The 18,933-nt window shown below is 32.7% G+C and overlaps 1 protein-coding gene across 16 annotated transcripts in view; it reads left to right on the forward strand.

Moving 5' to 3' along the window:
- dati (datilografo) overlaps positions 1 to 18,933 on the forward strand; it is a 150,938-nt gene that overhangs the window by 43,275 nt on the left and 88,730 nt on the right. Inside the window, exon 1 of one of the 16 annotated variants that reach the window (XM_066288718.1) lies at positions 4,788 to 5,236. The exons of 14 other annotated variants lie outside the window; for them this stretch is intronic. The gene's annotated coding sequence lies outside the window, so the exon portion shown is untranslated. Of the gene's footprint in view, positions 1 to 4,787; positions 5,237 to 15,182; positions 15,584 to 18,933 lie in introns of those variants that run through there. One more of the 16 variants, XM_066288717.1, reaches the window with a different exon arrangement.

Below are 18,933 nucleotides of genomic sequence, written 5' to 3' on the forward strand. Positions count from 1 at the left end.
CCACTTGAGATATTAACTAACTTCTTTGTTAACATCATTGCGGAAGTTCCAAAAAATCTCTTGACCAAATTTATCATCAAAGTCTCAGAACTTATTTATAGAGTACCAGTTTTAAGCTTTATGATGAAGTTAATTTTGAAACCTTTGCAGGTAGAGATTTTAGTGTTTCTACCTAAATTTAAAGCTAAGCGTCCTTTACACATATTGGTTTCTGTAATCCTAATAGGCAAGTCATAAAGGTAGAAAGAAGGGTACCTAATTGAATTAATAAGATTCGACAGGTTCAGTTAGTTCAATCAAGTTGATTCGAGCCTCAATATATTTTTACATTAACTAGAGGAATCAAATAATACACATTTGAGAGAAAACCACCTGCTCCCAAACGTATTAATTGGAAGACTGTATGTAGGTAGGTAGCTTGACTCATAAACAAAATTGTGATGACTCTTTCAAAAGGTTTCATTCAACTCTCTATTTTCTCAGAACGTTGGTGGACTGATCTTAATTGCCCCCCACTAATGCCTTTCCCTTTCTTCACTTTCCATTGCCAGAAACCATCGCTCAACCTTAGTTCAGGTGCAAATATTTCTGAAGGGCTTTTTGTACGATAGTTTTGTGATGAAAACACCCTCCTGGTAAATAAATATTCTTATTTTTTTCGAACGAAGTGGTCTGCTCCGCATTACAGAATTCTTCAACAGAAAGGCATCATCATGTCAAGTTCTTTTTTTTTATAGGCGTATCACGGCGGGTCACTTTTGTTCCCTTGTCGACGGTTCCCTCACTCTAGTCCCTTTGCTAATGAGGCTTCAAGGGAAAGTATCTTGGGAGTAAGGGTATTTTCACGCACGTAACTAAGAAACGATTTCCCCAAAGAATGCCATTGTAAGTAGGTCACAAATGATCTCACGAATTGAACCATAAGTTAAAAGAAAACACAGGGGAATACGTTTTTAAGTTAGTGAGTTACTTACAAAAATCAAGTGTTTATTTGATAATTCCTAAAAAGAAATCGAACGACACATGTTGGTTTTTCTGCGAAGAACGAAAATGTACCAAATATCTTGATATGGACCATTCTGAGCCCCACCTGAGAAAGAAGACAGAAGGGGATATCGGCCTTTTGAAGCGGTCATCAATCAGGTTTTCTATTATGAGCAAGGGACTCATTTGTGGTTCTTTCTGACATAAGCCACTAAAATCGTGCTTGGAGCACAGTTTTTTTCGTCACATGTGATATCTCTAGGCAATGTCAAGCAGCCTTGTAGCCACTTGATTCCAGTTCTCGCGTCACTCTTTTGCATACAATAATTCATGAAAAAAGTGACAAAAAACGCGAGAAAGCAAATTATTATGTAATAGAGTTTGATTGAAGAATGAGGGAAATTATATTAAAATGTTGAGTTCTGAACTAGGATCTGTCCGAGAAAGACGTGTCTACAAATTGCAACCCACAAAGACAGATTTGCTCAAGTGCGAAACTAATTACGTGCAATGAGCGGGATTTCTGTGGCACTATTAATGAATTTCGGAAATAGAGAATTCTCAGATAATGCGGTCAACGAAGAAAATCCATGTCCTTCATTTACACGGTCAATAAGATCTTGATGCAGCTCAGACTCAACGATAATCTCATATAAGGAAAGTATCCTAACCTACGGTTAAACCTATTCAAATCGAAAAGAAGTATGTGCTCCAATTACTCCTCAGAATGCATTTATGTTAAATTGTGAGTGATTCATCACTATTCTAATGTCTCTTATTGACAACATAACTATGTCCTTCCAAGAGCTTTTTTCCGGTGCTTTTGATACGAAATGTTCGAGGAAAAATCCTACAAATTCCTCATTATTTAATTGCACTAATATTTCTTCCTGCAATTTTCCCACATTTCATCTGTATCCAAATTAGACGGAAAAGAAATTGCCGTCCCACTAATCACTCTCCAATGCTCAGGTATTTTACATAATAAGCAAAACATGTAATTGACCCGATCAGGACCGACAAGTAGGAAGTCTACTCACATTATTAACTCGCTTCCAAGCACATCTTGACGACATTATTTAAATAAATCAACATAAAATGCGACTTTTGGCTCTCCTATAGCTAAATTCACACGGTATATAAAGCTAGTACCAGCTGGAACTAGTTCTCTTTACTCTCTTTGCTCTTTTTGATTTTAACTGTAAAATCTTGTCGGCGATAGGTGTACGTATATAAAGTTGCAAGTTTTTTCTTACCTGAAGAAATTAGTAGAGTATTTGCGCTCTTTAGATTAAGCTTTTGATCAGGTCCTATTAGGCTAGGTCCTACCTGTTATGGTTACATTGTTATGTGATCGACAGTTTAAGTTGAAAGCATAATGTATCGCAAAGTCACGTGAGACCATGTGATTTAGTTGCGTGTGGTCGCGTGTTTTTACCCCTGACACTTGACTATCACTAGACTATTGCTAAACGTCTCTAACATTCCCATTATCAGAAAGCCGCATATCGACAAAATTATGTGATTTTTATCGTTTGAATTTAATTATGCCTTATTTTATTATCCACTGCCTAATTAACGAAAAGAAAGTTTCTCACGACCAGATAAAGAATAAAAAAGTCAATAAAAAGACGTTTGTTATCTAGTTTTTTTCCCTATTAGCTAATTAGGTCATTCAGTTGTAGGTAATTATTGATGTTATTGAGTTGTGGAAATATGATATGTTATTGGAAAGTTAAGCTTGATCATTATGAAGATATTAGGTATATCAATGCTCTTCAACCACCCGGCAACCATTTGGCGACTCGCGAATTTAAAACGTTGAAATTTCTCTATGAGGAATTTTTCCACGCCTTCAGTTTTTTTCATTTAACTTAGTTGACGACTAATTTTCAACATGCCTGCACAATAATCAGGAAGGAATTCTTTTAAAGAAAACTTGCTGTTATTCCGAGTCACATGTAAACTTCTCGAAATTTTCCGAAAGTTATGTGTCAAATAAAATCTATTGTTAGTTTAATTTAAAATTAATTTCCAATAGAAAAATGGCTGAAAATTAAGAAAAATATTTAGATGAATGTCAATCAATCAGGTCTTTATAAAAATGTTTATACTAGGATAAAATCGGTTGGCTCTGCGAAAAGTGAACTATTTTTAGGATAGTTGTTGAGAAAAGTCAGATGGGTCAATAATAGGAATTTGAAGGATATTTTTTCAAAGGTCCTTAATGCAAATGCAATTTTGAAACAATTATTTTTCCTCATCTTCAAGTTTCCAAGGGCAAAAGCTCCTCGTCTATATTACTTCAAACAAAACACCATATTACATTTTTCCTGTAAAAGGAAGCACCTTTAGTTCTGTTTTCGCACATAAAGCATTCTGATAATATACAAAGTGCTCATAAAGTCCGTCATCGAGCCGCAACTATAGTAAATTATTCAAATTATTGGGCGTTGTTCATGTTAAAATTGCAATAAAATCTCTCTGTAATATATTAACATATATTGGTTCTTTTTCAAAAATAAGTTCAGTAACTTTCCTAGTCGATTCTTATGTGTAATGTAAAGCCTAAAAATGTTTAGCGATTTTCAAAAATGTCCCAGTTTTAGTTCCGCCCAACTATTCGAAAAAAGTAGTTGTTTGATCAGGTTTGTTGGTTTAGACTTATTGGATACTGAAATTCCTATAAAATATGACCACTTCGAACCATGAGGTACGAACTTTTCCTCAATCTTCAGCAAAATGCTCACTCGAAGTCATCGAGTAACATATTCATTTGTTCCCTCCATCTTCCGTATATAGACTTTTTTGCATCTTCGTCTTATGTCTTCGTAAGGTTTTTGTATAGGAAGGACAGAAAAGTTTCATTGTCGATAGCTCTATTTGAAATAATGATGAAAGTTGACAAAATCTACTGGTCGTTACTATTCTTGTGTACAATTCCAACAGACCAACCCTGCGAACATCCCCCTAAAATTCCTCAATCGACTCGTTTGTGGAGATATTTTATCTTATTTTGATTCAAAAAGTATCTCCTGAAATTTGCGCGGTATGTTTGAGAAGCACCCTGTATATTTCATGAAATTTAAGTTCGTAAAAGAACTGAGAACTAGAAAACACGAAATACAGGATACTATGTTTTTCGTGTTTTTAGAGCTCTGCAGGAGCTAAATTAAGTTAAGACCACTCAACTGAAGTATTTTGCAGAACCTTGTATTGAGATCTCGTACAATTTTAAGCTGCCAATTTAATCCCACACATTTTTTGCCTCGGTAGCCAGGCATCAAAGTTATTATTAGTTATTATTTTTCGTAGTGCCTCAATCTAGAAAGGATGCACTATATGAGAATGGATGCACAATTCGAAAACTATGTTTCAATTTCTTTTCAGATCATGAATCGCCATACAACTGAACTAACCTGAATGGTGTTTCAAACTTTAGCCACCAATTTTTTTCAGTATACATTTAAGCTCCAAATTACCCATGAACAACACTGAGCTGCACCACAAGTTTTCGCCATTTTAACTTGAGAATTAACCAAAACTAGTAAATTTGAACAAGATGCCACATAAACCAATTGAAGCGTTTGCTTATAGTTGTTCGAATTGCTTATCTCATGCCAAACACGATTTCGCTCCCACTACTTACTATATGGAAAATGTTAAATAGAGGTCGACACTCGTAATCATCTTATCTCGAAAAAATAGTGATTTTTTTCGAAAACCGTTTATCTTCAGATAACGGAATGTCTAAGTTCAAGCGAAAAATCAGTTATATTAGAAGGAAAAAATTGGCATTTTTTAGTCTGCCGGCGGGCTGTATTCGTGTCACATCTTTATATTTATGCGTGTTAGAAAACTTTCGCTTAACAAACTAGTGAAGTTATGATTTCAAAAACTATAGATTCCTTAGTAGGTAACCAAACTTCAAGGACAAAATTCACCGGATCAATCTACAGTCTGTATTCCTAGGTCACGTTAAAATCTGTTGTTGATCTCCTTGCACGACTCATTTTTGGCTTTTGGCTTAGATCCTGCTTTTGTTTTTCTCCACTTATTTTCACTTAATTAATTAAACTAATAAAAAATATGGACTTTTGACATGTTTATCTGTTCGCAATACATTGTGCTTTCGTTAAGTGCGTGATGTTAAAAATAAATCTCCGTTTGTGATTTGCTTTAACGATATATAGCGCATGGAAAAGTTTGGCTGCAAGATGTTTTTGGATCAAAGTTATCCACTTTGCACCTGGTATGTACACGTTAAAGATTTTTGATATTAAGAGTCTGTGATATTTCAAATGACTCAAATACAGGACATTGCAAATTGGGTCCTCACCACTGATATCTCGGAAACTATAGGATATACGAAAAAGTTGAAATGGGAGCCAAATTGCGTCGTTTTAGTGCTTGACCAAATATCGCTTGCAAAATTTGAATTTTTCGATTACTTAAGAGGCTATCCGAGAAACCTAAAAATTGGAGATTTCGTTTTTATTTTCTTTTCAGTTTATTTGATAAGAGCAAAACAACAAATATGTTTTCATTATAATTTTTTCTCAGCGACACGATAACGTTTTTAGATTTGCCATTCGATTATTTTTCAGCCAAAAAATCCAATGTGGCTCCCACAAGCAGAAAAAAAGTTGATGACGATGGCCGAACGGCGAAACGTCGGATATCAAATTTAAAAATGTCATCATGTAGTGTGAGAAAAAGTAACAAAGAAAACGTGCTTGTGGTTTAGGATTTTCTTGTCAAATAACTTTAAAGAAAATAAAAACGAAATTTCGAATTTTTAGTTTTTTCGGCAATCTTCAAAAGCAGTTAGAAAATTCAAATTTTGAAAATGGCATTTTGTCAAGCGCTAAATGACGTAATTTTGCCGTCAGTTAAACTTCTTCTCATCGCTTCTAATTTCCGAGATCCCAATCGTAAAGGTCGAATTTGAAATGCCCTGTATATGGCTACAATTTTTAAACACACATTGTAGAGGATAAACTTACTGCAAACACTTTAAATCTTTAAGATCCACTTTTTACTTTTCTTCAAACTACCTTTATTACAAGTCATGTAGTAGCATTTCTCAAGATGGTAGGGCAGTTTAACCCATAGTTCACATAAAGGGGATGGCCGCCTCAGGAGGAGGTTAAGACAGCACTTATTTTGCTGATATTTGAAAAAACTGTTCTAAAATCGGTACTTTATAAAGAACTGTTTAATTGCTACCAACACAATACTGCGGGAAAAAAATTTCCGCTGTTAAAATTTTCACACTACTACATTGGAAAACTACCATTTTTTGCACTTAAATATGTGTGAAAAAATAAATTTCCGTGCACGCGAGTAGAAAAACAAGATTTTACACTAATTTTGATAAACTACTAAAATTATTGCGCAATTTACCTATATGTATGTAAACTAAACTACTTCGTGTGGGTTGAAAAATCACAAAGTTTTGGTCTAAGTTGTAACAATTTACATTACAGGATAAATTCACATGAACCAAATATAAACTAATTTCGTATAGGGTATGTATCTGCAGCTATACTCAACCATAATCTTGCTATCTTATTGTTTAACAAAGATTTTTTCTCTTTAATGGATTTCCGCTCATTAAAAAACGATACACAAAGGCACGGATGAAGTACACTTCAATTATTACTCATAAAAAATTAATGCGGGCAATGATTTTCTTTTAATTTTTATTAATTCATGTTTAGGTCTTATAAAACTATAATATAATATAGCCTTCAAGTAACCTAATTTCGTGCAGTACTCTCCTGATATCACCTGAACGATCTTAAAATTCACACACTTTCGGCAAAAGTGGTAATTGATCATGTCACATTAATGAGATAATCAAATTTTACACAGGTTTGAACTGAACGAAAATTTAATACTAACCTGACCTAACTTGATCTTTCACAGATTAGTTTGAGCAACCTTGCCATAAAGTAGGGTTTTCATTGCTTTATTTTCTTTTACTATTAATTTATTAAATTATTGAAGACTCTTTATAATTTTACTCCAAGAAATAATTATATCTAGATTTAGTCGAGGCTAATTTAAAATTTATTGTGTATATAGAAATTTAAATACTTCACGTTTCACACGTCTACCCAACTAGGCGGTCCAATGAATTATCTGATTATTGTTACAAACATTTAATGATATTTAATTTGCTGCATGAAGTACTCATTTGATTCAGGATTTAATTTTATCGATCCTGAAGGACATATATTTTGAGGAATTTCACATTAAAACAATTGTCGAAAATCACAAAGAGACATTACAGTTTATTAGATACTACGTAAACCCTTTTATTTATTTCACGATAGTGTAATAACAATTATCGTACTCGCCTTATTACTGGTGTTGTGTGAAAGATACAATAGAGTATGTTCTTTGCTTCTTTGATGTTATGCAAATATACCAAAGGAATTTAATAAAATGAAAGCTGAGAGTTTTAACACTTCCACCTTGGTAACCATACAAGCATCATAGACCGTATTACGCACGCTGCAGCGTGAATAAAAGGTCGTTGCACGTGTAGGAGGGAGCATTCATAATGAAATGTATTGTCACTGGTTGAAAAATATTTGAGTAATTACATTACTGGTTAATTTTTGTAATTGAGTAACGGTTTAATTAAGTATACTATTATTTCATGAGTGCAACATATTTATGAAAGAGTGTATATAATGATAATATAAATAAGAGTTGATTAGAGCATCTGGATAATATTAAAACGCGCTACCAAGGCCTTTCCTATGGCCCAGTAAACTTTTTAAATACGATGTAGGTACATTTGCTCCCGGATTATTTGATTCTTCTTTTAAACCAACTACCGCCACCTATTGTCGACACCTTGCAATATTTTATCGAATTCCGGTTCCCTCTCTGAGAATATAGCGCCTCTACGGAAGAGTTAAAATCGTAAGGAAACTTTTGAAATTAAATAGGGACCATAGGAAGAGGTTGAAACTTCATTTAATTAAACCACAGTATGTGCTTCACCTAAATTAGGTATTATTATTTATTCAGCATATACTTACTACTAATTACTAATCCTATATTTAGCCAACAGATTACTTATCATATTCACTATTGCTAATATTAAGGTTCTAACCCTAATCGGCCCAATCACTTATAGCTAAACCTCGATTACCAACTTCTTAAGGTCGATCGAATTATTAGTTATATTAGTATCAGAAAAAGCTTTTTTAATCCTGTAGGCTCGATAAAACCAGTAATAAAACATTCCGCATATTAATAATTGCTGTAAAAACTGCAATTTAAAGGTAAATAATACAAGAAACAAGAAATGAGCATATTAGCACGATGTTGCGTAAGGTCACGCACACGTATAATTAGCCGCCATACACTGTGTATCAAATACAGGTACTGTTTCTTTTTTCCCAGAAACTCGTTTATGTTACATGAGCCTATAACGTTAAAATACTATTCAGGAAAAAAATTCTTCGGCCTTAGAAAAATATTTCAACACACATAGCCAACTGTAGAAAGTTTGAATTGACATAGATTCGTTTGGGACACTGTGTATCGATAGAAAGAAAATAATTGCCCTCTGTAATAATCGGACACGAAGCTCACAATGCGTATAAAGATAGGGTTTATCACCTGCAAGATAATGCGGTTACGTAAAAATTATAGGTGGATTTCCATCTTTACATGGATTTCATGTGCCCCCCTTTATAAAAACATTCATTATGGTGCTTGAAGCTTCGCTGGTTCGTTTAATTGCATAGAAGACATCAATTTTTTGGGCCGCAAAAGCAACTGAAAATTAGTGAGATATATGGAGTTATGATAGACGATATGATTATTATACAGAGCTTAAGGGAACGGTCTCCCTATCAGTGGATAGATTTTTTTATTATGCGCGCATCATAATTTACGATTATACGCGTGCATAAACTGGCTTTATAAGACTATTATTTATTACATTATGGTTGCTAGGGAAACAATATAGAAAATTTCATTAGCGGCATGCCAAGGTGCTTTGACAAATTCATAATCTTTGATCCTGAATGTTATGAATTAAGCATATTACTGATACACTTGTAATTAAAAATATAGTATAATGTACATAAAAACAATATTAAAAAAATATATGCGAAATGTTAAATTTTTGGGTTATGTTAATAAATATGTGTGAAATCAGGTTTGTTCACTGGGAAATTGATAAAATATTTGGAGCCAAAGTCCATATTTCACATTAGCTAAACATTTGTGAAATCTATGAAAAATCAAAATGTTCTAGTTCAGCTAACTCAAATCATTAAATCAGTTTGTGAAATTGATAATATATATTTAAATTGCTTTAAATCACGTTAATGAATCAATATAAAACCAGGATTATTTGTAAATTTGGTACCGTATTTGGCAGCGAAATCCCTGTTTGGCCTAGTGACACCTGTGTGAAATAGAACAGATTCAATTTTATTCAAATAAGATCTGTATAAAATCCGATCAGCCCAGTTGGTTAAACTAAAAATGTGAAATTGTTATTTTAATTAATTTTATAGGTGAATTTTAGTGAAACCTGTGTGATATTTGGCAGAATATGATATCTTATAAGAAATCAGCAGTTAAACGTAAAGTTTATTATGTAAATTGAACTGAAAAAGCTCTATTGGGGATATGTGATCAAGCTCACATTTGTAAATTTGATGTGAAAACAATTGGATTCCGATTCTAGGGAAAATTTATTATACCGCTGGCCTAATTTAATTTAAATACACACCGGACTCATGTGAGTTCAGCTGATTGAAATACACATTATTATGTGTCAAATGCTCTTAGCGAAATTGTATAAAGTAGATAGTAGAATCGAACCCAGATTAACAATTAATCAAAACTGAAGATGTCAAACTCAGAATAATAAAATTTGTTATATTTTTAGAGATATTGATTGATGGTAAAGGCTAAGCTAAGATTTCTCCAAAAGCTATGATAGGACAGTGCAAGCCACATTGATGTATATCAATTGTATCTAAAAGATGTAATAGCAAAGAGCAAATATTTGTGAAATCACTTCAATTGAAGTTAAAGGTGATTAAAGCTAGAAAATAGGTAACAGGAAATATTAGCTAAGTTCGAATTAAATTCGTATGACATCGATTTAATCCATATTCAGATGAAATTTGTGTGTTTTTGGAAGATTGCACCTTAAGGAGTCCTTCCAAAACGAATAATTCACATAAACGACTGATATGTTCGACGACTCAAGTATCATAATAACCATGACTCGTAGTAACCCGTCCTTTCCAATAAATTATCCTAACCTTAGAAGATATTGGAATTATGTGATGGTTCTAAACCACTTCCTGAAGTGCAAAAGAAGAAAACACGGAGCTTAAACCGTTTTGAATCGAGTGATTATTAGCTTCTGGGCATGAAATCAACCTGTTCCGATAATCCCCATAAACCAACTTAAGGAAAGAACAGCGGTCTCGGATTAGAAATAAGCAAACTTAGGTCATAAGAAATTCCATTATCATAAACACTAATGCGTAAAAGTACCTCTAAACTTCTAGCAGCCCTACTACAGGATAATGCTAATTAGAGCACTTATCGACAGTTAGAATCGCAAATCAACTTATTACACGAACTTATGGCAGACCTCCCTCGCCGGAAATGCAAAATTAATACAGTTTAGGTCAGATAGCCGATGCCTCTACCAGGTTCACCATACATTAAAACCACTATCTGGTCTGTCGATCTGCCAGATATAAGTGCCATTGATTTTCTGTTTTCTACTCCCTATTATGGGACTGCCTACGTGAAGCTAAAATTTTGCGAAAAATTCCAGTATCTTTGGTTAGAAAGAACAACAAAATTGGTGACAATTGCAGGGTTAGTGTGGGGAGGTGGCCCTAAAATTAAAAATGCCACCCCTGCGTCCTCATTGTTCACCATCCGGAAAACATAGGCCGTTACATTTTTATATAGGAGGGTCTAAGAATAGGGTGTAGTGGGCGGAGATTTTTTCTTTCAGCACAATTTTTACGTGGAAGGGGGTCGTCTGTTTCAATTGGCAATGGAGGGGGTGAATACCGTTGACTAACCGTTACAAATTTAGCTTCTCTAGGGGGTCTGTAGGTTTTCAAATTATAAAAATTTATTTTTAGATATAAGCTGAAGTGAAGTTTTGTCTTTTGGTAGATTTTTATTTGGCAAATGTGGGTTCTTATTTTTAGTGGCCGGATCCTTTGAGCAGCAGCCAAGAAAAATATTTAAAATTGGATATTATCTAAAATAATGTCACTGGTAATTTTTTCATTAGGAACGATAGTGTTTTTGAGTATCTTTTGCTGTTTTGGTGATGTTTGAATAATCTTACATATTACATGAAAAAAAACTAAATTGAATTACATGTAATGTTTGAATTTTTAGCTGAGGTGACAAAATCGTCCAGTTGTTATAGATTTAATTTAGAAATGTCTACCTGCAGGAATGCTGATTTGATAATCTAATCGTTGGTATAGGTATCAATCTGCCATCCTAGATCAATACTTGTCACGTAAAACGTGTTTAATATTACACTGATTATTGTGTATTTAATTGTTTTCGATACTTTTAAGTTATGTTTATTGCCGTTTGATGAAACAATAAAAACGAACGTTCAACCACCACTTCTAAAACATTGTTACTCTCCATAATGTCGCATCATAAAATAAAGATAATATTCAATATTAACGGTAAAGCTTGCTATGTACTTAAATAGGTTTCCCGAGATATTGAGTGTCATTAATATAAAGTGTAGAGGTTAGCTGATGGGTTACTATTTAACGTTGAGTACTAATTTTCTGCAAGGCCTTTTGTTCTTAATTGTATAAAACAATTTTTTTCACTCTCATCGTAACTTACCTAGATCTCACAACTTATTTGTCTCAGTTAATATTAGTCAAACTGTTTGAATTTTTTTTGTATCTATCAGATTATGTACTTTTTAAAGCTAAGATAAACCGTTTCCAAAACTTTCACATTTTTCTTGTTTACACCTTTTAAAAATCGATCGAAGCATGATCTAAACGAAATGAATAAATACACTTCTTGTAACATAACAAAATATTTTTTAATGAAAAACATAAAAACATTTTAAAAGATTATAAGTTTTAAGTTAAGTTTTTCTACATTTTGGGTAGGTCAGCTTAGCATCTATTACGTTCTGCAGCTGCAAGCAACTTCTTGACCACTAAACCAATTTATAAATTTAAATTTACGTTTAAAATCAAATTTTAATTTTAGTAATTTTAGTAGCAAACAAATCTTTTCTTTTTCTCACAAATATTTAATGCATATCCTGAACAAATGTGTAACAATGATATAAATAATTAAACATAAACCATTATTCATAAAAGTTCAACAATAATAAATTTACAGACTTAAGTTTAGGTAAAGATAAAAAACATAAATTTATCTCTCCTACAGAATGGGTAATTTTTGTGATAGGTATACACGGGCGATGTCCAGATTTGTGTTATAGTAATTTTATTTCTTTTAATTTGAATAGATTCATGGAAAAATAATTCAAAATATAGATGCTGTTCAAAAATATAGATAAAGAACACTTTTGAAAAATTACTTTTTAATTATCGGATATCTCAAAAATTATTTTCAAATTGATAACGTGCGAAGATTGAAAAATGTTCATGTACTCTCAATGCCCTGACACTTTTTGTATGAAGCAAATAAAACTTGAATATGAGAAGGTAATAGTTAGTTATTTTATTAGCACATTATTTTGATGTTCTGCATCAGTTCGTGACCCTATCCAACCGGCTAACACACATAATAAATTAAATTTTACAATATGTAAGTTTATTTCATATATTGCATCCAATTTATAATCCCTCATACTATTTAATATAAAAAATAACTATTTAAGACAATAAAGAAAACCATACATCTACGGGAATGAACTAAAATTGTGGCGGTTCCAGTTAGTTTCAGGTTAATGAAATGTCTTCAAGTTATGTAATCTGGATTCACAAACTAACCCGAACGTATGCTCAATGTAATTTAATCATGTTTCAGCATTTCTCGGCCCATCACCAGCCTTTAGGCAAAGATTAGCATTTTCTTTTATGTATTATTCACTTTTATGTTTATTACGTTTCACTTTTTATTCTCAATTCAATGATATATAACACTTAATATTTATTTGTTATCATTTATTTATATGTATTGTACTAAATCAGGAACAATAATTGAAACTGTCCATATTATGCCTTAACACACTCGTCAGCTTCAGACAAATGTGATGTTCAAATATCGAGACTGAGTGTTGTTTTGTGATTAAAATCGTTTTAATAAATGTTCAGTGTGATATATAGTTGCATTCAGAATAAGAAGCAAATTTTTTAAAAATATTTTTAATAATTTTTTCCTTTACAAAAAAAGTTTATGATGGCCGAGAAATGCTAAAAGGTCGCCTCAAATATTCAAGTGCATAATTTTTTTATGGAAAACAGATAAAGTCCTATAGAAAACGTAAAATACGGTTTTTTAAATATTTTCCAAAATAACCGATTTTTTTCAACGTGATATTGTAGTGGTTATTAAGACACACATTTCTATTAATTTAATGTATTTTATAGTTCACGCACCCCTTGTAAAAAACATTCTCATCTCAGACATCATGTTTATTTATCTCTGATCGAACAGTGTTAAATAATTTAGTAGTAACCATAGTTGAAATAATATAATAAATATATGGCTAGAATTTCATAGTGGCATCAAATAATAGGTAGAGTCGCATTTGTACTGATATTTTGATCGTTTTTTTTTTTCAAAAAATAAATGTGGATGTAATTATTCTTCAATACATATTGGATACAATTACTTACATATTGTTTAACTTCTATTTAATACCACTCAAAATTTAGCTATTAAATATGTACTTTTAGGTGGTATTTGGAGGTGTGTAGGAAACACGTCGTGAATTTTCACCCTTCTGATAAAATATATTAAAACCTGACATAGTTCTCAGAAAATGTTTGCACTTTTATCACCTTATTTTAGTAACGCCAAATTTGATTTTTTTACACAAAGCAAATATTAGCTGAAGTTAATTCCAATAAAAATTGAATTTTATTCAATATAATCAATAATAGAAGAAATGTACAAATATATATTTGAAGAGGAAAATTAATATTCATTGCCATAATTCCACATCTACCATGTTTAGTGTTTTGTCATTATTCATATGTCTCTAAATAAAACTGATATATAAAAATATTAAATACGTGCATAAACTAGTTAATACACTCGCACATTTACTATGATGGGATTTATTTTAGAGACACATCCTACATGATATACAAATTATTATCTGGCTAAACATACATGATCTAGACACATTCTCATTTGTAGCTCTATTTCTATTATAACTAGTACTAATAGAAAACCACTGAACAAAACACGACAATTATTCATATCTGAAATGAGCTATGAAGGCAGAAATCCATGATACAAACAAAAAAATTGCGCATTAATAGTTAAAACATGAAACGTCTGTGAGCACTACTCATCCCTTCGCCGCTTGAAATAACCCCACCTATTAAAAACAAGAATCAATGAAAAGTTACCTGTTTCGACCTCATTCGGCACTATGTGACACAATGGAAAGGAAGAATTTAACCCTTAAAAAACACCCAAACACCGCAGTCAAAGGCAAACAAAACGTACACATCCACATACGGCCCCAAGTACCAAAAATTTCACCCCTTATACACGTTGCCGATGTCCAGTCGCTCTCCAGTTTTACGCCCGCACACGCTCACCCCCTACATCGCCCCTACTTTCTTACCCCTAACACCCCTCCGCGATGGAGGGGATGCGAAAAAATCAAGACAGTTTTTTCAAACCCCTTTTTCAGTTTTTCAGCGGGGGTGGGGAAACGCGAGGCCCGTATTCCTTAGTTCCTTGCCATGCGCGCTGTATTCAAGATTCTCTTCTAAGGTTTGGCCGTCTCTCTCGCTCGCGCGCGTCTTGCGTCACCCCGTCTTTATCGCCACCCTTAGACGGTCTCACTTGGAAATATTAGAAGTTCCTATAAGCGTTTCTCTGTTTAGACGCGCGGGGTGTCTCTGTTTCGCGCGTTGTTCTTGCGTATACTCGTCTCTGTCGGGGGTATATTTTAGAGTATATTCTTAGTGTTTAGCAAGCGAAATTAGGAGATGGTTGTTCTTCGAGTATTTTGGCGTCGCGATGCCTTCTTAGTTATCAGCGACGCTCCTTGCAAGAAAGACGCGGTTCGCGAGACGCCGTCGGGAAATCTAGATTCGCGGAAAAATTTGCCTAAGTCAGAAATTTTACCGGTGTTTCACTTTGATCGTCCAAAGTTGCCTACTTTCTTAAACTTCACTTTTCCCTTATTGCTGTCAAGATAATTACTTGATTTTACTGAGAAATTTAGTGCTTTACGATTTTTCTTTAGAAAAAGACTTGGAAAAGTTTTGGTTCTTGAGGATACATAAACGCCAACGTTGGACTCTGTGGTTGCTTATATTTGCCAGTGCAATATTTTCATATTTTGGTGCTCTCATTTCTCACACAAATTTACAATGTAAGTGATCTATTAACGTTATATTCTTTATTTAAAATTTTTGCTGATAGACCTTGGTCGATGCCTGATAAAATCTTCACTAAATTGATTAAAAATAGACGCTCACATTTTATGCTCATCGTCTTGCCAGAAAATACCTCTCATTACAACTATAACATTTTTCACTTTTTGGCAACAAACATGAAAAATATCATGCAGACAATTGAATAATGTGACTTTTTCGAAATTCGTACTCAGTAACTGGATGTTCACATTTTCTGTGTCCGAAAGTGTTTCCTATAGTGGGTGAGGGACCAAGATTTATTATAAGTTTTCCCATGAATTTTAACGAGGCAACTTCACTGTGCCAGAATTCATGTTTTGTTATGAGAAATTCGTATCCATGAAACTGCGGTTAGTTCAGGTTAGACATTATTTTTGCCCTGGAGGTCGTATTTACTAACGCCTACCTACTAAAGGGAAATTAACATGTCACTTCGTAAATTTTCCAATTTTGCGTGTAAATTCATTTAGAGTTATTTTGCATCCTTTTTACCTCCATAAACTTCAGGTTAATAAATGCCAAATTAGCTTGAACCACTTTTCAATTTAAAAAAAGACCATGGCAAAAGACGGCTATTTACAAATATACCTTCTGTTTTCACAGAAAGTTAACTTACCTCGTCAGCTCTTCTCTTCTTCGTCAACTCTCATCTCTTTTTCATATGTTTTAAATAAATAGCAACATTCTTCTATTATATATGCGCTTCGCTATGCATATAGACCAGTTTTCTAAATTAAAAACATAAAAATTTTTAAAGTTATTTTAAGGTTATTCTGTCACCTATGTTTGCATGATTTAGTCTAAGCTGATGGCCCTTTCCCACTTTTTGCTTTTCTTTAAGCATTATTTGCTCATAAAAATTAATTCAAATAACAACAATATATTATTAAAATTTCAGTTTGATAAGGTTTGATATTATTTTGTTTCTCGATAAATCCCTTTTTTATTAATGAAAAATAAGCATTGTAGTAAGGAAAAAATACAACTTTTCGTAAAAGTTTTGAGTACCTCCCCCTATAAGAAAAAGAATTTTATACGCCTAAAATGTCTAAAAATTGGGAAAAAATAACAATATATTTTTGTAAATATGGAAGATGGAAAAACCTATTAAAAACCTACTAAACTAGAAATATCATTTCTTAAAGCCTATTTATGGGTAATTGACGGTCACACTTACCTATTTAATTTAAAAATGAACGCTAAAGAGGCAAGAGCCCTTAAAATACCCGTAAATAATGCTACACAATCAAATGAGAGTAAAGCTTAAAAGTTCGTCGTCGAAAAATCAGCGGTTCAGCCAGTTAGGAGAGCTTTAGACTGTTCGTAGAAAGCCACTCTTTGAGTATTGGCAATACCCAACAATGTATATATTTTGTTCAATAAATTTGATCAATTTTTCAGACTTATTTTCATAATCTTGTAAATGAATTCTTCTAAAACTTCTTACTATCTTTCCATAACTGGCTCTAAATAAATTGAAGTCTCTTACATTCGTATTTCGTTAATTCTAATGTACTAAGTTATGCAAATCGTCCCATATTTCTCTCAATTTTGTCCTAAATTTAGTCACTGTAAAAAAATTAACTTAAACTGTATTTACGCAATAAAAACACGTACATTATATTGGGTATCTAGTAAGATAGTAGGAGGATAGACGAGCATCAAAGGCTGAGAATATCATTCTCCTACTAGATGCCCATACTATTTCTTTTGCATTTCAACATTAATTTGAAATATAGAAACTTTAAACATAATCCACACGGAAACAGTTTTGCGGGAATATTTTATACTAGTCAGTTATTGCCCTAGTTAGGAAATAACGGACATTTCCGATTGCCTACGCGAGCAAAACCTGCACCAATGACTTTTGCGACATGAAAACACTCCAAAAATTCCACTTAAAAATATTATTTACACTATCCCAAACTTAAATTAAAGATCATAAAATTCGAAATTTATTAGTTCAAAAACTTCAATATGTAGGAAGATGTTGCGAATGTGTGATTATAAATTCAAGGTAGATCATTGCTCTCTCAGAGATAACAGAGTGAAGGGGATTTTCGAGTCAAAACCATAAAATTGATGAATTTTGTGAGTTATTAAATAACATAAATATCAATCCACAATTGCAACTATTTCTCATGGTAAGATGGAGGCTTCGATAAAAGTGCGAGGTTAATTTTCGTCATCTCATAAACACCATCAATGTAATTTCTTGAAAATTGGAAAATTGGTTCTGGAGGTCTTATATTAATTTAATCGATTTTATGATCTGAAAAAAAAACTAATTTGTTTGCTTGGAAGCCATTGGCGTACCAACCTAGAATTTGTATGAAAAGCAAACACTTAGACGTCTAAAAACAAAAAATTATAATAATATCTTTAAAACCTCATTTTGCGCCACTGGTTACCGCTCAAGACAGTATCTATGAAGTTTTAAACAGAACTAACACCTGAAACACTGGCAATATCTCGTGAACGTTTATCCGAATTTTATGATGTACATCCTCGGGCATTAAATTGCAGCTGATCTAATCCGCATTGTTGCCATGCTTACTATTTTCCTGAAATATGCAAGACTTTTTTTATAAAACACCACATATTTTGAAAAACTTTTATGGTACCCGAGAGAAATTAGTAGTGATTATATTTTTAAATTGATTTGAAATGAAAGTTTCCTTTTGCAGTTAGTTTCGAATTTAAATTTGGTTAATCGTGAAATTCAATAAAAAAATCGTTTTATCGTTGGCTATTGTGATGGATCGGGATTTTTGAAAGTTTGTGAAAATTAACTTCTGATTTTCGTTCTTAATTAAAATAACTAATTTTAAAGCTTCACTTGTTGGACTATGTAGAAAAAGGATCCAATAACGGGTGTGATCCTCCCAGATATACACAGTGATTCACGTAGTTCGAGTGTTAAAAAATTTTGGTGAATTAAAACTATAAATTTAACAAATCTGATATATATATGTATATACGTACATCCATAGGCCCTTCTCCAAGATTTTCAAACGAGCAGGCTACGTGAATCACTCGGTATGTTTGTACAGTTTCCCCAATAACAGCACTACTTTCTACGGCAAACTGAAAATCCCCTAGAAAATAATTCAGTTGAAAACTAATAAAATCGCAATCTTTCCGATGTTTTTGTCAAGAAAACATGCGTGACATTATGAGAGAGCTTCGATAATGTCCACGATGCAGTTAATTGATGTAGTTAATGAAAGCTATTTAAGGCCGTATTTATAGAAAGTAGAAATAATAAAGAGTCAATAGTTTAATTAAAAAGTTTATTGACTGTTCT

This window comes from Euwallacea fornicatus, chromosome 12, assembly GCF_040115645.1.
Source record: "Euwallacea fornicatus isolate EFF26 chromosome 12, ASM4011564v1, whole genome shotgun sequence".
In the NCBI taxonomy this organism is placed as follows: Eukaryota; Metazoa; Arthropoda; class Insecta; order Coleoptera; family Curculionidae; genus Euwallacea; species Euwallacea fornicatus.